Source organism: Miscanthus floridulus, chromosome 15, assembly GCF_019320115.1.
Source record: "Miscanthus floridulus cultivar M001 chromosome 15, ASM1932011v1, whole genome shotgun sequence".
NCBI classification, from domain to species: domain Eukaryota; kingdom Viridiplantae; phylum Streptophyta; class Magnoliopsida; order Poales; family Poaceae; genus Miscanthus; species Miscanthus floridulus.
The window spans coordinates 18,212,274-18,238,230 of NC_089594.1; the positions used below are offsets into that span (position 1 = coordinate 18,212,274).

General features: G+C 44.1%; 1 pseudogene; it reads right to left on the reverse strand.

The window, feature by feature from the left end:
• The window catches only part of LOC136507116 (putative disease resistance protein RGA3), a 67,915-nt pseudogene that overhangs the window by 25,112 nt on the left and 16,846 nt on the right, over positions 1-25,957 (reverse strand).

Genomic DNA, 25,957 nt, shown 5'->3' on the forward strand with positions numbered 1-25,957 from the left:
AGAAAAACTATGTGAGAATAATTAATCCAGATTAATCATAACATATTTAGTCTGAAAAGTCAAGTTTAAGCTAATCATATTTTATTAATCAACATGTCTCATATTATATAGAACATTTAAACTTTACTTTAGAAATATAAAACATGTGAGAGCAACTAATAGAGCATTTATATTATGTCTCATAATTGATCTAAGCAAGTCATAATTAAAAAGACATTAATGCTGGCATAAGTCATATTTTATAATTATAAAAGATTATACATATGCTTTAAGTCATTTAAACATTTAACACGAAAAGATAAAGAACATATAATAACTAAACGAAAGCACTTATGTTTCAAGATTAAACTAAATCACTTATAAATCAAGAGAGATTAAGGGTAACATTAATTAGATTTACAATAATTTATAAAAGACCAAAGTATATGCCTATGCTACTTTTAATTAGAAACTCAATTGCATAAGCACAAATCAAATTAATATTTACTTATAAAATTCAAAGATGTGAAACATGATAAATTTTCCTACTAATGTGTACCTCATGATCAGCACGGTCGTAAAAGAACAAGAACGAAATTAAACTGATTGTTTTTAATTGGGAAACCACTAACTAATTATTAATGTAATTAGTATTAGGTTAATAAATTCATAATTAACTGACATGATAAACTTTACTACTACTGCGTAGAGCACAAAATTACGAAACTAACGTAACTAGAATCGCTCGAAACGGAGTTAAGACGATGAGACGGTAAAGGATTAACGATCGGTGGCAAAACTGTAAATACATCATCTTGTACCTCTGGCCTCCTCCATCTGGATGTACGTGGCCATGGCAAAGAGGTTGCCTGCTGCTGCTGTGTTCGTGCAGGCAGGGAAGGGAGGGACTCGGCAACCATCGTCTAGGCACGACGATGACGCAGCATGTGAGGTCTTTGGCGGCAGCAGTTGTCATCAAGATCGGCGAGAGGAGGAGAAAAATATAATTTACTACACGAGATATTTCCCAAACTAGGGGCTCCCCATACGGTAGTTTTGGTGTGCTTTGCCCAAGGGGTTGGTTGATATATATAGGAAGAAAAACTCTCCACATCAACATCAACTAGCAATATGGTACTAATTGATGTTGCACCCTCCACCTTTACTAATAGGCCTAATTAATTATTAAAGCCCATTAGTAAATAAAGACATGGGCCTTTGGGCATGAGGAAATCTGAGATATTTTATTATTTTCGGAATTAATTAATTTCATGGATAAAATAATTCTAGAAAAGTCCAGAATTGAATTTTAAGCCACGAAAAATACTCCGAAGGCTCTGAAAATTCAGAGAAAATTCTCAGAGATATTTTAGAACAAGACGAACCCAAATAAGGTATTTGGAGCTCATGAAAAGATATTTTGGAGCATTTAAAAATTAGATTATTCTCACAAACAAGTGGGAACAAGTTCCGAAAAAAGCCGAAGAAATTCCCGAGGTATCCATGGAGATAGGTTGATGAATAGTGAGCAGGAAGGAGTGATTTGGATTTCATGGAAAAGATTTTAGGATACTTCTCAAGCAAATATTAAGTTGGAAAACAAGGAATTTGATCCATGAGAAAGACTAAGAATTGCTGGAAAAAGAAGATCGACTTACTAAACGCATTTTAAAAATCTTTTCTCACAACATGAAATAAATCAACAACCAAGCATCACATCAAGCAATAGCTCGTCAAATTAATTTGGAAAAGCTTGAAAATTCACATTTTTCCTATAACTAAATTTACGCTAGTTCAAACTAAGATTGGTAAATTTTATCCAAATATCAAAACATTTATTTTAATTAGTGTTTTCTGTGCACAACCCAAAATTAGAAATTTTGGGGTGTGACATCCATCAAGTCTCACCAAAGCCGCTACCTCAACGAGTCGCCGCGACGCCATGAAGCCCTAGCCCCGCCGTGTCCCACATCGTCTCCGTGCTGGCTCTGACCACATTAAGACCCTGGGTGAGCTCACCTTGATCCCCGCTTCCACCCCATGCTTTGCCCGCATCGAATTGTGGACTCTAGGTCCCTCTTTGCACTCGCCAGCAAGCTCTTCACCGCCGGTCATGGCCGACTGCCACGCCTGTCACTGTAGCCGGCCGACAGCCCCTCTCTCCCCCTCCCATCTCATCTGCGCTGCTCGATCTGAGATCAATGGCCCAGGTTAGAAGATACGGTTTCGACCGGCAATTTTGCTACAGAGATCCTCGGCTTTTGAATAATCTAACCCGTAGTCCACTCTAATTTTCAAAATTCCAATTTTTATTTATTTTAATTCGAAATAGAAGATCCACTTATTTACAGTTTTGCCACTACCTTATTTAGGCTATAACTTCTTCATTTTAACTTCGTTTTGATCCGTTCAAGTTGCGTTAGATTCGTAATTGCATAATCTACAAGTTCATACTACTGTCAAACAAGTTTCCAACTTTTGAAATTCGAGGTTAGATTTAATCTAATATTTTATTAAAGGAAATCTTGTTTAATTCATAACTTTTTTGTTATAGCTTCGATTAGAGTGCTTTTCGTGTCTGTGTGTTCGTAGTAACGTGTAGAACATCTTTAAAACCTTTTTACTTGCTGTTTATTATGTTTGGTGTACATTCTAATATAGTTCTATTGTTTGGTTCGTGTATGATTGCATGGATGCTTATGTGGTGCTTTATGATCATGTCCAGTCGGTGAGCTTTGCGTTGGTGATATAAAAGAAGTTGGTGATCCAAAATAAGTCCTTTGGAGGTTACAATTCACTAGAAGAAGACCAGAGTTTAAGGCAAGTATAGCATGGGATCTACCTTGTTGTCCTATTCACTTTAATAATTTAATCATATGCATGTGTCTACCTTGGCAACCATAGTAATTTTCCTAGCTATTTGATATCCTGGATTCCTTGTCACCTATCGGGTATTGCATTGGTTAGTATGATGCTAGTGCTCAACTGAAACCGTGATCTTATAACTTGACTAATGGTATATGCAATAAACACTAAAAGATGCTTTTTAGCAACATGGAATCAGGGGGCTAGAGCATTGGGCTATTTTTATGGTGCTCTAGATTCCTTCCCTAAGGACTTATCTATAAGTGATCAACTGGGACTTATAGTACAACTATGAGGGCCACATGGCTCTGGCTTTTGTTAAGTATGAGGATCTTTTCTAGCTTGTGAGTGGTTACCTTTATGGCGCAAGAGGGGCTCCGATAGGTATGACCTTTGCCTGCTAGATTGAGTGCATTTTGGTTTCTTGGTATTTTGTCAATCACTCCTTGGAGGGGAGTTCATGCTTATTGATGGGGAAACCTAGCGGCCCTAACTTGTTAGACGAACCTTTAAAAGGCTTCATAGTGAATCCTGCTGACCTTTCTTAGTAGTGGGTTGAGAGGCTCATGACCTTGGGTGAAAGGGTAAATCACGACTCATAGTGAAAGTGTACAACCTCTATAGAGTGTAAAATTGTTATAATAGCCATGCTCATGGTGACGAGCAGCCTTGGAACGCTTACGAAATAGATGATGAACACAGATGATACTGATGATGAAGATGCTCACTAATGATTACTGTTTGTGCTATTCATTATTCATGTTTACCTGATCATGTGTTTATGTGGGCTTGTGAATAAATTTGATGCTACTCAATTGTTAAAATCATGACACATTAAAAGATAACCATAGTAAATCAGTGTCAACCTTTTGAGCCTCATGAACCCCATGTTATATTTGTTGAGTACGGCATGTACTTACACTTGTTTTACTTTTCAATTATTTAGACAAAAATCTCGGATGGGTACCAGCTTGCTAGAGTTTGAAGAATTTAGGCTTGTGATCAACCAGTCAGTTATCCTTGTGGAATTGGAGTCTTTACCCAAAGATCGGAGTTGTCTTTACGATGTTTGGTGTTTAAGGTTATATCCTTTATACTAAGTATGTTATATATTGAGCATTGTCTTTCGATATTACCCTTATTTGTAGCTATATGTGAGATTTGACTTCCTAGGCTCACATATGGTGCGTATCAAGTTTTGTTCTTAAAACTGGGTGCTACACAAGGAGCATAGTAGAATTAGGTTAGCCACATATATATCCACCATATACATCCTCACATATGCACACCTTGATTTGATTGTATGATTCAACTCTCTTTGGATCCGAGGTTTGACTTTACAATATATGTATTACAAGTATGCTCTTTCATGCTATTTTCCACTCCTATGAACTCTACATAAGCCTTAGTGATAGGAAGAGAAAGGCATAGCATCACTATTGTCTTGGTAAGGATCCACAAATACCACATATATTGAGAGACTTGAGAGTGTCATACAATGGAAGCTCTAATTTTTATTTTGAAAATTTACAAAAACTCTAGAATAATGGTTGAGCAAAGAACTTGAGACATAGTGCTTGACTTGATCGTTCTGTCTTTCAATTACTCAAGACCCAAGAGAAGGCTAAGAAGCCCCATGTGAAACGACCTAATTTCCGCGAAGGAAAATCCATAGAGTCAAAGTGTAATAAGACCGTTGTAGATCATATTATAGAAATTCCAGTCGAGTATCACATCCATACAACGTAATATCAGAGTATAAATAGTGCGGAATTACATAAATTATTACATCGCAGCATTGGCGGAATCAAAAGTAGCATTCATTCAGAACAGCTTGGAGATAAGATCGCCAAAACTCGAGCGTAGGAACGAACCCCTTATCCGCCAAACTCCTCTGAGCTATACTCCTCAGCTAAACCTGTGTGCCAAAGTTTATCAATATGATTTGTACTAGCCACTCCCACCCTATGAGCTATGCTTTGTGGAAATTAGATGCAAGATGGATATAATAAAAAGGAACCTATAAGGCTGGGGTTTCCTATGTATTAGCATATCAAGTATATAATAGTATAGTCAAGTTTTAACACCATTCCCACACACATTCCACCCCATTTCCGTCTAGAGCTAGGTTTCGATCCTGGGATCGATATACCACCATCTCCATATCCTCACCATACCATCACTCGGTCGACAGGCCAACTCCCTCTCAGCACTGTCTCATGGCCCATAGCCCCTGGCTATGATCGACACTCTCTCACGGGGGAAGAAGAGAAGGACTCATCTCACTATCTAGTTTAAGCGAAACCCGAGAAAGGTCCATAGCTGACAAGTCAGCATATGTATCGATCGATCAACCATACACTCTGCAGAGGTTTTACATAACCACAAGATCTGCCTTCTTCGCTGACTGTCGTCAATTGGGCTAATTCCGGCCGCTTGCTAGCCTAGGATAATGCCACTCTACCATTCAGCCCTGGTACACCCCAAGCCTAGTCTAGGGTGGCTAAAACTATGAGTCATGAGCCGAGTCCACAAGGTCTCCATGAAGTCTCGGAAGGATGTGGGGGAATCCTCCACACCCCATACCTCCTTGCACTTTCTGCTATCAACCTAGCAGTAGTGGCAATATCCTACCAAGTAGTCCGGCCGTCCCGCACCATATAGGGCGAGTGGTACGTAAGGCTTCCCGGTGAGTCTGAGTACTAGTAAGTCCTTAGAGATGACCAAGCCAGAATGTCTTCATCAGGGTTTTACCGTGCCACCACAGCACCTCCACCCCGGGCTCCTCCCATCATAGGTTCACACCCAGGGCCACCTCATATCACCATTTACCCACCACAGGTATCCATTCTAGGGGTGCCTAGGTAGCACCTCATGGCAAGACTTGCCCCAGGCTTGTCGTATACTCCAACTTGGTCGACACAACCCTTACCCTCCACACACCCAAGTCACACACGCAGCACTCTCCCCATAGTCCATATAACTCCAGTGTCCACCACGCATCGATATGGTATATATAAGCATAGTAGAAATAATAAGCAGTGAAATATAGCAGCAAGCATGTGACTTAGCCTAACAGTAGGGTGAGCAGGGGTAAGGTTGCGCCAAGGTAAAGGCCATCAAGAAAGCATACTACCAAGCAAGTCCTATCATAGTGTGATTATATCAATAAAGTAAAGCAATAGCAGCTCTATATTAGCCATGCATAATAGGTGCTATGAGATTGGGTGGGATGTGGCACCTTTAGTGTAGTCGTCTCTGTACTCCTCATGGTACTATTGGTCCTCGTCCATCTGGTTCTCCTCCGAGTCTGCAAACGATCGCATTATAGTCGCGTTAGCGACGTCTATAGAATAGCACAAAAAGCAATGAAAATTCAAAAGAGCCAAATGCACTCCAACATGGGTTCATTGCGTAAAGCTCAATTTTAGATGAATTTTCTTCCTGGTCTTCTATTTTTCTAAGTTTGTATGAATTAGTTATGAATTTCTGAAGTTTCAATCATTTCTGAAAATGGGAAAAAGGCTTAATTAATATCGTGCTGACACGTGTCACGCTCTGTTGGTCCACGTGGCATGCTGACGTCGGCATGATGTCATCGTCTCAGTTCAGGTACTGATAAGTGGGGTCCCGCTGACGTCAGCATGACGTCGTCTACGTCATCAGCTACTGACAGGTGGGACCAGGGGCTCTTGGGTCACTGACATGTGGGTCCAGTTAAAGTCAACGTCAAGTCAACGGGTGAGTCAATGGTCAACAGATCACAGTCACTGACAGGTGGGGCCAGAGCTGCTAACGTCAGCAGCTGACGTTATCATGACGTCAGCATGACGTCATCTCGGCTGTTTCATCCTCTGACAAGTGGGTCCCGCATGGCGGTGTCACTGACATGTGGCCCCGATCAATGGTCAATGTTGATCGATCAATTATCAATATAGGCCGGGCCCAAACTGGGCCGGTTGGGCCTGGATATGGGCTAGGCTTTGGCCCGCCACATGGCGCGCGCTGGTGTGGCCACGTCATCTTACTGGGCCACTAACGGGCCGTGGTCCACGGGCGCAGGTGAGGCGCGGTTCATGGTGAACCCGCCTACGTTGGTCCATAGACCGCAGAGCCAGTCTATGAAGGACTTGGTCCACTTGCTCCTTCCTAGGGTTCGGTTCACGTGCACCAAGTGCACAGACGTGTGGCCAGCGAGGGGAAAATCCCCTCCTTCTTCCCCGGCGTGCTCCCGTCGGTGGTGGGGTCAAGGTGGCGGCTGGGGCTTCCTAGGATTCCGGCCATGGTGAACAGCAGCGTGGGTTCGTCGGCATGCATGGACAGGGCTGCAGTGGTAGCGAGAGCCTAGTTGGAGGAGCATGTGAGCTCCACGGTGCTTCTACGACCATGGTGGGTGTGTTGAAGGAGCTCCTGGTGCTCCTAGTGGCTCCGGCCATGGTGGTGGGGTCAAAGCGGAGGCGGTGGCGCTCCGACGAGGTGCGGTGTGGCAACGCAGGGCTCCGGTGGGCTTCTTCCTCGGCTAAGGTGAGCGCGGTGTGTCCCTCGTCATGGCGGAGCCAGTCAGGGTGTCAATGTCGCCTTTACCGCGACGTAGAAGACGCGGTGGTCTCGCCATGGTTGTGCTCTCGGCCATGGTGAGTGTGCCTGTGCATGTGCACATGCGTCGGCATCCATGGGGCTAGGAGGAGGTCTCAGCAGCAAGAGGCTTACCGCGGTGTTCTTGACGGTGTGGTGCGGCGGTGCAGCGAGACGGTGTGGCCGTGTAGCTCTAGAAACAGTGCAATGCGGCGTCGCTCACTCTGGCTCCGGCGAGCTCCTCCCCGCAGCGGCTTCCTTCTCCTCCTTGCTTCTCCCTCCTCCCTCTCTCTCGGCTTGATGCTGTGTGGTGCTGTGCCACCAGCGGCGGCGGCGAATAGGCTGAGGGTTAAGGCTCACGGACGTTGGCTTTTATAGCTGAGCTCCAAGGGCTCCAATGGCGGATGGCGATCGGGCGGTGGTGATGCGTGCGGCGCATCCGACGGCCTGTGTGCGGTAGCATAAGCGAGGCGCAAGGGGGGAATAGGGTCATGCGATGTGCGTGACCCTAGGCCCGCGCCTGCTCTGCGGTCGGGGCTCGGTCGGGAGGAGAGGCTGGCGTAGGGAGGAAGAAGACCCTATTGCTGGGGGTGGCTGACGCATGGGGTCCGGTTGGCAGTGGGTGCGGCTCAGGCGTGTCGCGACACGGTGAAGCGGTACGGGCTGGCAGGTGCGACCCGGTGGTCGGCGTCTGCGCGCGCGCGGGTGGCGAGGCGAAGCTGGGCCGAGTTCATGGGCCGCGTGCACGAGTGGGAGGGCAGGCGGGCTGGCTGGCAAGGCCGAGCAGGCCTGGGCTGCTGCTGCTCTCTCTCTCCTATTTCCTTTTCTTTTTCTATTTCTTTTTGTATTATGTTACACTTCTTTCATGTATATAAATCAAAGTGGCATATTTCTCCTTTGGTATAATGTCCCATGGTGATAAACATTAGTCATAGTATATGTTGGGATATTAATCCCATGTTAGTACATTTATTTATAAACAGATATTTGTTAGCTTTTATTAATCAACACATAAACCCAAATAAAATCCAAATCACCATGTTGAATATAATGCAACTTGATGTATGCTATGTGGTAAAATAAATTCAAGGTGATGAGGTGAGATACTTGTGCAAGTCATGTAGGTTTAGTTAGATTATGACTAATGCAACACTTAGGGTTAGCTCCTACAAATGTCTCTCATCATCACATGGGGTTTAAACAAAAATTTTGTAGTTGTGATTTTTGGTGTGTGGATTTTTGGGTTGTTACAGTCCTACCCCCTTAATAGAATCTCATCCCCGAGATTAAAGCATAACGTACTCTTCGAAGAGATAAGGATATTGTAGCCGGAGGTCAGACTCTTTCTCCCATGTTGCTTCCCTCTCAGTGTGATTGCTCCATTGGATCTTGCACATAGAAATAGTTTTGCTTCGAGTTTCTTTGGTGTCTCTACCCAGAATTCTGATATGATGCTCTTTATACTCGAGAGTGTTATGAATGTCAAGCGTATCTGTCGGGATCACTTCATCGGGCACTCTCAAACACTTGCGTAGCTGGGATACATGAAACATAGGATGTACACCCGCCAATTCCTTAGGTAGCTCAAGTTTGTAAGCGAGTTTTCCAATCCTCTTGCGGATCTTGTATGGCCCAACAAATCTAGGGGCGAGCTTTCCTTTCACGTGGAATCTGACAGTTCCACGTAGCGGGGATACCTCGAGATAGACAAAGTCTCCCACATTGAACTCAAGTTCTCTTCTTCTTTTGTCAGCATAGCTCTTGTATCGACTTTGAGCAATTCTCATATTCTCCTTTACTTGAGCAACTCCTTCTTCGGCATCTTGAATCTTAGCAGAGTCAAAGAACGATCTTTCCCCGGTTGAGACCACATCAAAGGTGTCTTACAAGGTCTGCCATATAGAGCTTCAAACGACGACATCTTGATGCTAGCTTGGTAGCTGTTGTTGTAAGAGAACTCTGCATAGGGTAGGCATTTCTCCCAATCAGAGCCATAATTCAGTACACTAGCGCGAAGCATGTCTTCTAAGATCTGATTCACTCGTTCAGTCTATCCATCTATCTGTGGGTGATAAGCGGTACTGAAATCAAGTTTGGTTCCAATGGACTTGTGTAGGGCTTCCCAGAATCGGGACACAAACCGAGGACCATGATCAGATACAATACTAGAGGGAGCTCCATGCAGTCTGAGGATATGCTCAACATATAGATCTGCTAATTTTTCGGCATCGGTCTTGGTCTTAACGGGTACAAAGTGAGCAACCTTGGTCAAACGATCTACAATCACCCAAATGGAATCATTGCCTTTCTGTGAACAGGGCAACCCGACTATGAAATCCATGGATATGCTCTCCCATTTCCACTCGGGAACGTCAAGAGGCTTCAGCAATCCTGCAGGCCTTTGATGTTCAACCTTGACTCTATTACAGGTGTCACATCATGCCACATGTCCCGCAATGTCTGTCTTCATGCCTTTCCACCAAAAGTGTTTCTTCAAGTCTTGATACATCTTTGAACCTCTAGGGTGAATATAGTACTTAGAATCATGAGCTTCTGACAGAACTTCCTCTCGTAGTGCTGGATCGGAAGGGACACAGATTCTATCCTTGAACTAGATGGTTCCTTATTCATCTTTCATGGTTGTTGGTCTTGTAGCCTAGTTTCATCAGACCACAGAGATATTCGATCTCTTCACAATTTTTTTGAGCTTGACAAATGTGATCTGTGAGATCATACTGTATGCGGAGCTCACTCAACAAGCCATGCGGTAGCATCTCAAGTTGGAAATCATCAATCTCTTCCTTGAGTTCAGGTGGTACGGATTCCATGATCAGAGTGTGACAGTAACTCTTGCGACTGAGAGCATCTGCGACTACATTAGCTTTTCCCGAATGATAGTGAATTTCTAGGTCATAGTCCTTGATCAATTCTAGCCATCGGCGTTGCCTCATATTCAGATCTTCTTAAGTGAAAACATACTTCAAGCTTTTGTGATCGGTATAGATATCACACTTGTTGCCTATCAAGTAGTGCCTCCAAATCTTCAAAGCATGCACAACTGCTGCTAACTCAAGATCATGAGTAGGATAACGGTTCTCGAGTTCTTTCAACTGTCGAGAAGCATAAGCTATCACTCTCCCACCTTGCATCAATACACAGCCATGTCCTTGATGGGATGCATCACAATAGACCATGAAATCTTTGCTAATATCAGGCAATACTAGCACAGGAGTTGTGGTAAGCTTCTGTCTCAATTCCTAGAAGCCTTGCTCGTACTCGAGTGTCCATTCAAACTCCTTGGCCTTCTTCAGAAGGTTGGTCATCGGACGGGCTATCTTGGAGAAGTTTTCAATGAATCGGCGATAATATCCATCCAATCCCAAGAAACTTCTGACTTCTATCACATTACGGGGTTGATCCCACTCTTTCACAGCTTCAATCTTGGCTGGGTCAACTATGACACCTTCAGCTGATAGTACATGGCCTAGAAAGGCAACTTCCTATAGCCAAAATTCGCATTTGCTGAACTTTGCATAGAGCTGATGTTGGGCTAGTTTCTCAAGCACAGTTCTCATATGATGTTCATGTTCTTCAGCGGTGGGTGAATAGACAAGGATGTCATCAATGAATACTACCATGAACTTATCCAGTTCATCCATGAAAACCTTATTCATCATGTTCATGAAGTATGCGGGAGCATTCGTGAGTCCAAAGGACACCATAGTGAACTCAAACTGCCCGTACCTAGTCACAAAAGCTGTCTTCGGAATGTCACTCTCTCAAATCTTCATCTGATGATAGCCAGATCTAAGATCAATCTTGGAGAAATACTTGGCACCTCGAAGCTGATCAAGCAAATCATCGATCCTTGGTAGGGGGTACTTGTTCTTGATGGTGATTGCGTTCAAGTTCCGGTAATCAATGCACATTCTCATCGAGCCATCCTTCTTCCTAACAAACAGAATAGGGGATCCCTAGGGTGAAGCACTGGGTCTGATATATCCCTTTGAGATGAGCTCATCAAGCTATTTCTTGAGCTCGGCCAGTTCATTAACTGACATGCGATAAGGTCTCTTGGCAATGGGTCCTATTCCCAGCAAAAGATCAATGATGAACTCTACATCACGGTCTGGTGGCATACCCAGTAATTCTTCAGGGAATACATCGGGATAGTCTCTGACCATAGGCACATCATGGACTGTCCTCTCCTCCTTCTGTGATTCTGAACTCGCTTTAAGGGCACATAGGATAGAGGTGGACTTTCCGGACTGAGGTTCACACCTAATAACTTGGCCTGATGGGTGGGTCACTTGGACGTATCTAGGTGAACATGATTTGATACCTCGGTGAATGGTTAGCCAATCCATACCTAAGATGACGTCTAGGCTCATGGAAGGTAACAGGGTTAGGTTGGCTTTAAAGATAAGACCCTCAATGGTAAGACTCACTCCCTTACAGATGTGGGTGCACTTTAGGTATCCTAAAGGTGAGCTAGTGATGATAGGTTTTCCACATGGGGTTACAGGCAGGCCATGCTCTCGTACAAACTTGGATGATATGTAAGAACAAGTTGCTCCAGAGTCAAATAGAACTGATGCAGTATTGCCATTAACTAAAAACATACCGTACACAACGTCAAGGGCAGCCTATGCTTCCTCGGCATCTAGGTGGTTGAGACGTCCATGAGTAGCAGATCCCTTGAACTGAGACTTCTGAGCAGCTGAGTTTTGAGGGCACTCAGCAGCTTTATGACCTGGTTGGCCACAAGCGAAGCAGGTGAAAGGCGCACCGCCTGTAGGGGTTGGCGCGGGTGCCTTCCAGTTTTTAGTGCTTGGTGCAGAGCGGTTCTGTGCTGGGCGTTCATTCACTGAGCGGGAATGGTTGAAACGGTCCTGAGTGTTGCGGTCCCGAGCATAACGGTCCCGGGTGTAATGATCCTGAGCAGGGCGGGAGTATTTGGTGGTGTAGCCTCCACCACCCCTACTCGATCTAGGGTTGTCATCCCTATTGTGGCAAGAGCATTCCCTGGATGGTGCATCTCTGTGGAACCTCTTGCGATCACGGCCACGGAAGGACTCCTCAGGCTTACACTTCCTCTCCCTGTACTCCTCTCCAGCTTCAGCACGGTCCTTCTCGATCTGGATGCAGCGATCCGCCAAAGCACGCAGCGTGCTACTCTCAATACCGCCAAACTTCATCTTGATGTGCGGGTTAAGTCCCTTGCGGTAATAGTATAGTTTCTCCTTCTCAGAGTTCACAACATAGGAAGGTGCATAGTGTAGAAGGTTGGTGAAACAAGTAGTGTACTCAGTCACCCTATCCTTTCCCATCTTGATGTTGCTGAACTCCTTGGCTTTGGCCTCCATGATACCCTTAGGAATGTGATACTCAGTGAATGCTTTGGCGAACTCATCCCATGAGATGTTGACAGGGTCCTCATGGGAATCACTGAAACTATCCCACTAGGCGCGTGCTGCACCTATGAGCTAGTGTGTGGCAGCTCCAACACACTAATCATCAGTGAAGGTGGTGAGGTCGAGCTTCTTTTCCACCTCCTTGAGCCAGTCATCGGCTACAAGCGGGTCAGGGTCGGTGCCATCATAGGTAGGTGGCCTCAGCTTCAGAAATCCCTCTAGCTTCCTTTGGAAGTCATTCTACTGACCTCCCTGGTGATGGTTTGCTCCGTCTACAAGAGCTACAAGAAGCTGGGTCTGTTGCGCCATCACCTCTGCCAGGTTCGGTGGTGGTGGTGGCGGAATGTTCTCCTCAGGCGGTGGGGTATTCTCCAGGTTGAAGGGTATCCCACCACGTCCACGGCCATGGCCATGGCCATGGTTGTTGCCACCACGCCCCCTATTTGGTTTGACTGGTTCGAGGGTGGGCGCACGTCCACGGTTCATTAGGCGAGCAGATTGGCGGTTCGGCATCTACAACATGGATCATAGGAATTTTAGTGTTTGTGCCATAAGTGCTTATAATTCAGTATGATTACATGATTTTGACGATTTCAAGAAAAACATTTATACTATCCAACACTCATTATAAAGAAGGAATAAGATCCATAAGATGCAATAAGATCCAAAACATTCATTACATGGGTTTTATTACATAGCATCATCTCCAGTAGCTACACTTGGAGACTCGCGAGAATCGTTCTACGCATAGTGTCTCATATTACATCTCATAAGGGGTACATCATGGGGTACAACTTATGGAAGCCACTGACATGACTCATGACCACACAGGGTCATCTACTCTAACTCGTACACCGCAGCTGGGATACGACTGTTCTCGATCTCGATCTCCTCATCAGACTTGTGAAGTCGGGACACGTACTTCAAGGCCTCAGCAAGCTCCTCAGTAGGCTTGGCTCTAGGTAGGGTAGGGTAGGCATCTAGGTTGAGGCGAGTTGGGGCTAACTCAAACTCCTCTATCCTAGGCTTCGTCTTTCTGCGAATCTCCTTGGGTAGCTGATCCCACATACCCTTCATCTCCCTGAGGCGCTTCTTGTCAGACTTCTGCCAAGCCTGCCAAGTCCTCTCACACTTGTCCTGTAGGTACTCGTTCTGCCTGAGTGCCTCGATTAGGTGTGTTGATGCAAAAGTGGATCTGCAAACACAAAGGGCTAATACCCGAATCGATATCCAAAGCGTGCCAGTCGATTTGACCTGCTAATCGACAAGGATGAAGATACGAACACTTTGGTCCTGACAACAGCGATACGCCCGGAAGTCACGGCCAAGAGGTGCTCACGCGGAACTCGAGAATCGCCGAAGGTCGCACTGAAGCGATGCAGCTCGCCGAATCAATGAGAACTCGTCAAAAAGGAAAAATATGCAAATTGACGAAGTCGTCGAAAAGTAAGTAGATGCAAATAGGAGTAAAAATTGGTTTTGATATTGATTGATCTATTCTTACATTGCCCCCCACTCCATATTTATACCCTGATCTAAAGAGACACAACTGAACACAACTAGGACACCAAGCCCATATCTAAGGAAACACGTGACTCTTACATGAACCATACTCTAACAAATATAGAAAAGGAAATCAACTCCTATCTATTTCCCTGTCCGCCTCAATTACGATGAAAATCTTGCCATCTTCCTTCCCATCGGCATATCCCCTGTTTCATCGGCAGTAGTCTTCAAGTCTTCCTTCATCGGCATACTCACTGCTGCATCGGCAGTAACCTTCAAGCCTTCCTTCATCGGCATCGACAATAACACCTCCAACCTCATCGGCAACGCCCGAGTCTAAACCAACCTTTCCATTGACCATCACCAGCTATCGGCAACCATCTTTACAAGCTGGCTTTCATCGGCTATCAAAGTACACAGTAACTTTCCCCTTGCCGATTAGTCCACTCCGATCATTATCACGTACAAAAAACGGTGTCAACACATGCCCCCCAATTTCGGAGTATAAAACCATTAATGCTCCGAAATTTACTCCAGATAACGCTTGCCTTTGCCCGATTACCGTAACTCATTCTCCAAGCCAAAACTTGATTTGTTATCAAATCCAATCAAATCTAATCTTGATTCACGCACTTCAGTAAATATCGCACAATCGCCAACCACTCTTGCCTTGATTATGGTTAAGATACCAAAACAATAACCCATCGGCAAGATCTTAACATGATAATGCTGCCATTTTCAGAATTAAAATATCCTGTATCGATATCTCTTCCAAGTCATGATTACTTTTCATCAACTCATCTGTACAATCCCCTGATTATCGCGCGAACAGTTACCATATCCATCTGAACCGCCTTGACCTATATGCGCGCGACATAGAGATAAGTCCAAAATACCCTTATTCCGGGCGGCTTATAAATAGATTTCTCCGGAACCCTCATTTTCTACCTTCAGCCTCCAATCCTTGGCATTCTCTCTCTCCGGCGGCGACTCCGACGAACAACTGCGCGACCTCAACCAACAAGAACTCTTCTCCGGCGCTAACTTCAAGTCTCCGGCTCGTACCTCCATCTTCCTCAAGACAATGGCCATCAACTTCGACGTCCCCGCGGTTCGCTCCACTTCCATTACCTTTTACTTTGATCTTTTTGCAAATTCATTCAGTTGGTGATTTTTCCTTTCTTCTGTTCTCTAGATTCTATAACCTTAGGAACTGCGCAACAAATTAGTTATCCCAACCGATCAGCCGCACGTCCAATGCCTTGGACCAATGGGCAACCCAGATCCAACCGATCTGATCAATGCAGAGGTTAACAGAATCCCCTTTAGAGCCCAAAATTTCTCTCTGAATTTGTGGAAAGACACATTCCGATCTTGGCCCAAAACCACCAAAGGGTGGAAAGATTGGTACTTGAGGGTTAATAGATCGATGCAAGTATACTGGGCAGAACGAAAGTTAGACCAATGCATTAGGCTATCTATTGCCGATATGCAGAAAAATGAATCAATGATAATTGCAGCTGCTTATTTCTGGTCAGACACGACCAATACTTTTATGTTTGGACATGGCCCAGCTACTCCTACCCTTGCCGATATCCACATGCTTACTGGCTTGGACATCTCAACTGCCGATGAAGGCTCCATCTATGGTAGAAAGTCTGAATATAGGGTGAATACCCGCAACATCGGCGGTTGGACGGGATACATTCAAGAATACCAGAAGACCGGGACACTTAACCAGAGGGAACATGCCACATTCCTGAATATGTGGTTAGAAAAATTTATCTTCTGTGGTCGATCAGTAGGACCAACCAACGCCTTCCTCCCTGCAGCTGAACTTTTGGCTAATGGCGTAAGGTTTCCTCTTGGCCGATACCTTCTGAGCTCCACTTATCATCTTCTTCATCAAGTGTCTCAGAAACTTTTGCTTGGCGAACCCATCGGCAACCTGGGAGGCCCGTGGTGGTTTATCAACATGTGGCTGAATGCCCATATGCACAAACGTTTGCAATGGGACTTTTTTGCTCAACAATTCCCACGAGAAATTGCTGAAGACTATGTGCTTGGGGATGATGAATCGGCAACACGCTCACCCCTCAATTTTGGTGAAGCCATAATTGTCCTTCCTGGAACAGAAGCCAACGAAGACCAAATCGGCAGATTCTTTCAAAGCTTCTACAATGGTCTTTCTCGTGATCATAGGGCCTGGGTGCCTTATATTGACGAAGAAAACAGATTCCCCCTTCTTTTCAACTTTGCCGATGACACTCTGAATCAAGATAATGAGCTCATGATGGCTATCATCACTCCCAGGGCAATTCCAGTAAACACATTCGGCAGCGGGAAAAACACCAACATTACGTATGAATTTTACAACCCATCGGCAGTATCCCGCCAATTGGCTTTTGGGCAACTGCCAATCAAACTCTGCTTTGCCGATGTGATCAAACCCAGGGAAACAATCACCTGCGGAACAGATTGGAACAAGGTAGTACAACTCTCCCCCGATGCCGATACTACAGATGTTGATATATCCACCTGGACACCAATATCTTTCATCACCGAGTCATATAAGCAATGGTGGCGAGAGTGGAAAGAACAACTGTTCGCAACTTCTGCTCACACATATCGGCACATGATCGACCCTGAATATGCCATCCCTGACGACGCGGTAAGTTTCTTTTAACTCCCTTCTGCTTTTCCCTTCATATATCAGTAACTGATTCTCTTGTAACAGGTTAACAATCCAGCACCATCGGTGAGCAAAAGTGGGAAACCCTTCAATCTTCGGCCTGTTTCCCCAACATCGCCGATCGGCTACAACGCTCCCACCTTAGCCGCTTTGACCCACCAGAAGATTCGTACCAAGACCATCACTTCCAAGTCCAAATTGGCTACATCCAGGGCTGCTCCATCGGCTGCTGCTACAACCTTGGTCAAAGCATTCAAGGTAACAACCTTGTTTATTTTTACTTATGCCGATCACAAACTGTATTAATCTTAATCATCAGGGGGTCAGAGCTGCTACTGGATCGTCATCGGCAATTCCACCGATATCAAGCACCACTTCTTTCGATGAACCTTCAGAGGTAGCTTCTTGACTTTACATTTTATCTGTTAAATATCATATCTTACACTTGTTTTGCAGCAACAATTGGGTACATCGGCAAACGTACCAGATGTCCAAGCTTCACAACCAACAAGTGTCGATGCCCCCCAGCCAATCGTTGCCGATGCCCAAGCAAAGCGCAAAGCTTTAACAGATACTGAAGCACAGCCAAAACGACAAAGGTCTATGCCGATCCCTACATCTGCCCCAATGTCATTGATCATACCTCAAGAGCCCACCACCGATGAAGTCACAAAGGATATCCCATCGGCAAGCTCAGCCGATCCCCCACACGACATACTCCAGGTTGCTTCCTCCAGTCAAGCACAGGAAATTGCCTTGAAACAGGTAAACTGATCAACCTAGCTGATTTACAATACTCATACTTACCCTTAACTGATCTCCTTTTCTCTCTCTCAGGAACAAGATTCCCCGAACAGCCTATTTTCCTTTGCCATTGACATTTCTGACGACGATGGAGAGGAGACAAGTTCTTCCCTTGCACTGGGAACAATATCGGCAGAGACTAAATCCAAGTTGGAAGCCCTCCTGAACTTGCTACAGCAGGGTACCGCCCAACTGGTAGATGACTCGGACCCCGCAAAGGCAATTTTCAAAACAATTCGTGGCCAGGTCCCTGCCGATGTTGAAGAAGTACTCTTCCCAGCAGCTCATTTAGAAAGCCACCAACTGCAATATCAACGGGCTGCTCAGCGCATTGCCGATAGAGCAACTCAAGCTCAACTCAAAGAAGAGATGCTACAACTGAAACAAATTGCTGATGAGAAGCACAAGGGCATCGGCAACTTGCAGACTTCGGGTGCTGAACTTAAGCAGAAAATCTTGGATTTATCAGCAAGGAAGATGGCTCTATTGGCTGAATTGAAAGAAGTTGATGCAGCCTTAACTCATGCTCAACAAGAAGAAAACCAGCTACCCAATGCCGTCAAAGCCCTTCAGCAAGAAAGAGATATCCAGGCTCGCAAAGCTTTAGCCATGAAGAAAAAACTCAAGCCTGTGGAGGGTGCTGCCGATGACGATATCAAAGAAATGGAGGAAGCCGACCAGATTCGCCTGCGTGCGATATTAGCTATCCAATCCTTGTTGAACTTGTAATCTTATTTATTGTATCGGCACTTTATGAGACATTGACATCCTTGCATAATTCTAGCCGATAGTACTGTTATCGGCACTTATACTTTTATGCATCTATCCAGATACTAGGGTAATATTTCTTTAAATATTTTCCATTTAACGCTCTGGGAAACACAACCCCTTCGAGGATTTCTAAAATATATGCATTACCAGGAACAGACTGATTTATCCGATATGGACCTTCCCAATTAGGAGACCACTTTCCAAACTTTGAACTTTTAGTCCCAATTGGTAAAATCAATTTCCAGACCAGATCTCCATCGGCAAACTCCTTTACTTTCACCTTCTTGTCATACCATCTGGCTACTCTTTTCTTATTTTCTTCGATACTAACTAAAGCCCTTAACCGATGACCCGCCACATCTTCCAACTCATCCTTCATAAGAGTATTATAATCATCGGCTGTCAGCTGATTTTGAGAACGTATTCGTCTAGAGCCAACTTTAATTTCCCAAGGCAATACTGCATCGTGTCCATATACTAACTGATAAGGCGTTACTTTGGTTGCACCATGACATGACATCCGATATGACCACAAGGCTTCATTTAATACTGTATGCCACCTCCTAGGATTTTCTTCAATTTTGCGCTTAATGAGTTTGATGATCCCTTTGTTAGAAGCCTCAGCTTGACCATTAGCTTGAGCATAATATGGAGAAGAATTTAAAATTTTAATTCCCATACCTACAGCAAACTCATCAAATTCTCCTGATGTAAACATAGTGCCCTGATCGGTAGTGATAGTCTGAGGAATACCAAATCGGTAAACAATATGCTCTTTCACAAAATCAATCATATTGACCGATGTCACCTTTTTTAAAGGAATTGCCTCAACCCACTTTGTGAAATAATCGGTAGCAACCAGAATAAATTTATGTCCTTTACTCGATGGCGGATAAATCTGACCAATGAGATCAATAGCCCATCCCCGGAACGGCCACGGTTTGATTATAGGGTTCATAGCCGATGCAGGCGCTCTTTGAATATTACCAAACTTTTGACACCCCTGGCATCCTTTAAAATATTTAAAACAATCTTCAAGAATAGTCGGCCAATAGTACCCATTCCTTCTGATCATCCATTTCATCTTGAAAGCCGATTGATGCGCCCCACATACTCCTTCATGAATTTCACCCATCAAGCTTTTCGATTCATCATCGCTAACACATCTAAGTAAAACTCCATCTATAGTTCGATAATATAATTCATCATCGAGGAGCACATACTTGGTAGCTTGGAACCTTATACGTCTCTCAACCTTTCTATATGGATCCTTTAAATAATCGACAATCTCTTTCCTCCAGTCATCGGTATCAACTGCCGATGTTAGCACTTCCTGAATAGGCTGATACCCTGAAGCATGCTGAGCTAGTCGATTAGCTTCCTCATTATGCAATCGAGAGATATGTTCAAGACGAAAACCTCTAAATCCTTTCACCAATTGCAAACATCTTTCATAATACGAAATCAAAGCTTCACTTCGGCATTCATAAATTCCAGCCAATTGATTTATAACTAGCATAGAATCACCAAAGATTTCAACAACATCGGCACGTATCTCCTTCAGTAATTCTAACCCTTTTATCAAGGCTTGGTATTCAGCTTGATTGTTTGTCGCTGTAGCAACAATCGGCAATGAAAACTCATACTTCCTTCCTTGAGGTGAAATTAACACAATGCCGATACCTGCTCCTTCACCACATGTGGACCCATCGAAGAAAAGTGTCTAGGGAGCAACCTCCAGAGAGTCCACTGTATTACAATGCTGAGTGACAAAATCAGCCATCACTTGCCCTTTAACTGCCTTAGTTGATTTGTAACGTAGTTCAAATTCTGATAATGCTAAAATCCATTTGCCGATTCTACCACTTAATATCGGCATCGACAGCATATACTTGACCACATCGTCTTTGCATATGACCGTACATTCGGCAGATAACAAATAATGCCTTAATTTGACACAAGAAAAGTATAAACACAGACACAATTTCTCGATGGCCGAATACCTCGTCTCAGCATCCACTAATCTTCTGCTCAAATAATAAATAACACGTTCTTTCCCTTCAAATTCTTGAATAAGAGCTGAACCGATAACTGTATCATCAGTTGACAAATATAACCTGAAAGGCCTCCCATGTTGAGGTGGAACTAGCACCGGAGGATTTGATAAATATTTCTTAATTTCATCAAGGGCTAATTGCTGTTCAGCTCCCCATACAAATTCCTGATCAGCTTTCAATTTAAGTAGTGGGCTGAAAGCCTTGATCTTACCCGACAGATTAGATATGAATCTTCTAATGAAATTAATCTTACCGATCAAAGATTGCAATTCAGTCTTATTGGCAGGAGCAATCACCTTGTTAATTGCATCAATAGACTTCCTACTGATTTCAATGCCCCGCTGATGCACCATAAAACCCAAGAATTGTCCTGCCGATACACCAAATGCACATTTATTAGGATTCATCTTCAATCCATGCTTCCTTGTGCACTCCAGTATCTTTCGCAGATCGGCTAAATGTGTTGTGATATCTCCAGACTTAATCACTACATCATCAATGTAGATCTCCACTAATGTGCCGATGTATTCATGAAAAATAAAGTTCATAGCTCTTTGATAAGTAGCACCGGCATTTTTCAAACCAAACGTCATGACTATCCATTCGAACAACCCCACATGACCTGGACATCTGAAAGCAGTCTTGGGAATATCTTCTTCAGCCATGAATATTTGATTGTAACCTGCATTACCATCCATGAAGCTGATAATTTGATGTCCAGCCGCAGCATCAATCAACAAATCAGCAATCGGCATTGGATAGCCATCCATCGGTGTGGCTTTGTTGAGATTCCTGAAATCAATACAGACATGAAGTTTTCCATTTTTCTTATAAACAGGAACCACATTAGAGATCCACTCTGCGTATCGACATTGCCGAATAAACTTTGCTTCAATTAATTTAGTTATTTCGGCCTTAATGTCAGGAAGTACATTAGGGTTGCATCGGCGCGCTGGCTGCTGATGTGGCCGAAATCCAGATTTGATAGGTAACCGATGTTCAACTATCGATCGGTCTAATCCAGGCATCTCAGTATAATCCCAAGCAAAACAATCTTTATACTCTTTTAACAAATCTGTTATTCGCTGCTTACACTTGGAATCTAACTTAGCACTAATAAAAGTAGGTCTTGACCTATCGCCATCACCAATATCTACTTCTACTAAATCATCTGCCGATGTGAACCCTTGACCTAATTTTCCATCATCGGCAAACCTATCCATTAAAACTCTTCTTCAGAACCGACTGCTTGGATCGGTGGAATTTCATAATCAGCAACTCTAAGGAACTCTTTTTCCCAAGCTTCTCCTAATATGCATTTAGTTCGCTCATAAGTATCTGATTCTGCCGATGCGATGATATAAGAAGAATCACCAGGGACGACCTCAATCTTATCCCCAATCCACTATACGAGGCATTGATGCATTGTAGAAGGAACACAACAATTAGCATGAATCCAATCCCTCCCTAGAAGCAGATTATATGCACCCTTGCCGTTGATAACAAAGAACGTCGTTGGCAAGGTTTTGCTGCCGATGGTCAATTCAACGCACACTGCCCCTTTAGCCGGTGACACATTGCCTTCAAAATCTTTCAACATCATATCGGTTTTGGTCAAGTCTTGATCTCCCTTACCAAGTTTCCGATACATCACGTAAGGCATAATATTAATCGCAGCCCCTCCATCAATAAGTACCTTAGACACAGGCTGCCCATCGACTCTGCCCTTCACAAATAAAGCCTTAAGATGCTGTCTCTCGTCATCGGTAGGTTTCTCAAAAACAGCCATCATTGGATCTAGTGTTAACTGAGCTACTTGATCAGAGAGAACAACTTCTTCCTCATTATCAGATAGTGCTAAAAACTCCATCGGCAACATGAATACCATATTAACATCTGCCGATGGACCCTTATTTTTGTGTTTTACCTGCCACTGCTGATGACCGGGCCTTTCATTGGAGGAATTTTCCTCTTGGTATAAATCCTCCTGACGCTCACGTTGCATCCTCCTTCTCTGCGTCTTTGTCAGACCCTCTGGGCACCATCGAGGAAACTTGGTTTTCCAAACCGACTGATAACAAGTCCTAGTTGGTTCTACACGACGTATATTAGGGTCCCTGTAGAATATTTCCTCATCGGGAACTCTTGCGTTTGCCATCTCCTCAAGCTCCTCTTGATTCCTTGGAAAATATCCAGCGCGTTTACCAAGCCTCTCATGTACACTAAGTCTGCCCCCCAGCCGATCATGCACTGATGCTCTGCCTCTGATCGGCTCATTGATAGACAAACCCTGATTACCAAGTTGAAACCTCCTTTCTGAGCGATTGACCCCGTAATAACCATTACACTCAGGGCAATTTTCAACAGTTGGCAATTTAATACCTTCTTCCCAGCAATGGATGAAAAATGGACACCTCCAATGATCTTTATGTCGATTCCATTCTTCCTGACGTCTCACTTCTTGCTGTTGTCGATATCGGTCATTACGTTGACGCCAACCCTCCTGCTGCCTTCGATGAGTAATCACAATGCCAGGTCGAGGAGGATTCTTGGAACTACTGCTTTCTCCTAGCAAACCCTTACTTTTTGCATCATCGGTAGTTATCCGATGTTGGGGGTCCACTGACGCATTTTTCTCAGCAGCCTCTGACGTCAATACCTTGGTCTTTCCTTTGGCATCCAACATATTTGCTGGAAAAGGGTGTTGATCAATTTTCATCGGCTTCTGGGCCTTGGAAGTACCAAACTTAATTCTCCCAGATTCAATAGCCGATTGTAACTGTTGCCTGAACACCTTGCACTCATTTGTACTGTGTGAAGTTGCATTGTGCCATTTGCAGTACAAGATCTTCTTCAACTCTTCTGCCGATGGGATCACATGATTAGGTGACAGCTTAATTTGGCCCTCTTGAAGCAGAAGATCAAATATTTTATCGGCCTTGGTGATATCAAAGGTAAACTTTTCTGGCTCTTTTTGACCAAAGGGACATGATATCGGCTTTTTATTCTTAACCCACTCAGCTAAGCCGATAACTGGTTCTTCATCAGAGTCAGAATCTCCTACTTCTTCAACAAATGATACCTTTTTACTCCAATTCTTTTTAGGTTCAAAAACCCTAGTATCTTGATCAGAGATCCTTTGCACAAGATGACTGAGGCTTTCAAACTCCTGAGAAGCATATCTGTCTTTAAGATGTGGCAATAACCCTTGGAAAGCCAGATCGGCAAGCTGCCGATCATCCAGCACCAGGCTGTAGCACTTATTTTTTACATCTCGTAGCCTTTGCACAAAGCTTTCTACCGATTCATCATTACGCTGTCTCAATTTTACCAAATCGGTAAGCTTCTTTTCATGGATTCCAGCAAAGAAATACTTATGAAATTGTTTTTCTAGATCAACCCAAGTAATAATAGAATTTGGTGGTAATGAAATGAACCATGTAAATGCTGATCCAGACAAAGATGATGAAAATAATCGAACTCTTAATTCATCTCTGTTAGCTGCCTCTCCACATTGAATAATGAAGCGATTGACATGTTCCATTGTTGATGTATCATCTTGCCCAGAGAATTTAGTGAAATCTGGTACCTTGTACCGATTTGGGAGAGGAATTAAATCATATGCAGGAGGGTATGGAGTCCGATAAGAATAAGTATTAACCTTGGGCTTTATCCCAAACTGATCCTTCATAATTTCTGCTATCTTATCGGCCCAAAAAACATCAGCCTCCTGCTGACGAACTGGTTGAATTTCTACAGGAGGTGCCTGCTGATATCCCTCCACATATCTTTGTGGCCCACGATCTCCAGCAATCGGCATATTTGCCGTTACTTGTGGTCCATTAGCCTGTTGGAAAGGATTCATCGGCTGAGCTGCCGATGCTTGATTCTGGAAACCAGCTTGCATATGACCTTGTTGAATCCCTGCAACCTGCGATGGCTGGTAATTTGCTGATATTGTTGGATAATTATAACCGGTTTGAGGCATGAACTGAACCCCAGTTTGACTCATAGCAGGGGCTTTCTGCTGCATCGGCAGTAAGCTCGCCGATGGACTTGAACTGAATGTTTGAACCATAGGCATCTGGAAACCTCCTGGAGTTGGTTGCACAGAAGTAGTTGCGGCATATTGAGGCACTTGAGCCATCGGCGAAACGGCCGATGGTATAGGAGCTCTTCCTACTGCATCAAACACTTGAGGTAATCTAGGATTGAAAGCAGATGACTCCGGAGGCATACCATATCCCCACCAATTAGTAGGAATCTGGCTATTCTGAGACACAGGGCCTGACATAGCTGATGCCGATAGATCTGTATTAAGCTGAACTCGCCCTCCTGGTAGTACCTGATCTGATCGTATCGGTGTAGATTGAATATTAGGTGAGCCTGCCAATACTGGAGGGGAAGTAACTTCTGTACCCACAACGGCCGAAGGAGCCGATGGAGTTTTGACAGATGCCGGCTCTGGTTGATGATAGGCAGGCCCAACGTAATGTGGTGCCGCTTGTCCTTCTTTGAGAGTTCGAACCACAGCATTATGAACAGTATTGGACAGCACATTGGAATGATTAATCAAAGCATGATTTACTGCAGAATTAACCATCTCTTGAAGTTTACCAGGATTGGAGTCAAAGGTAACCTGCCGAGGCAACGGCAAATCTTGCTTCTGGATGACTTGTCCACTCTTGTTCAAGCTAAACGATCTCAGACAAAGCTGCTTGTATTCTTCTACAGCCTTTTCCATAGCCTGCCTCTGTTCTTCCTTGAGATCTTCTTCTGATACTGCGATAATGTTCCCTGAATCGATCTCGGGATTGAACATATTGATTGATTGGTCCCACCGGGCGTGCCAAAAGATGTGTTGATGCAAAAGTGGATCTGCAAACACAAAGGGCTAATACCCGAATCGATATCCAAAGCGTGCCAGTCGATTTGACCTGCTAATCGACAAGGATGAAGATACGAACACTTTGGTCCTGACAACAGCGATACGCCCGGAAGTCACGGCCAAGAGGTGCTCACGCGGAACTCGAGAATCGCCGAAGGTCGCACTGAAGCGATGCAGCTCGCCGAATCAATGAGAACTCGTAAAAAAGGAAAAATATGCAAATTGACGAAGTCGCCGAAAAGTAAGTAGATGCAAATAGGAGTAAAAATTGGTTTTGATATTGATTGATCTATTCTTACATTGCCCCCCACTCCATATTTATACCCTGATCTAAAGAGACACAACCGAACACAACTAGGACACCAAGCCCATATCTAAGGAAACACGTGACTCTTACATGAACCAT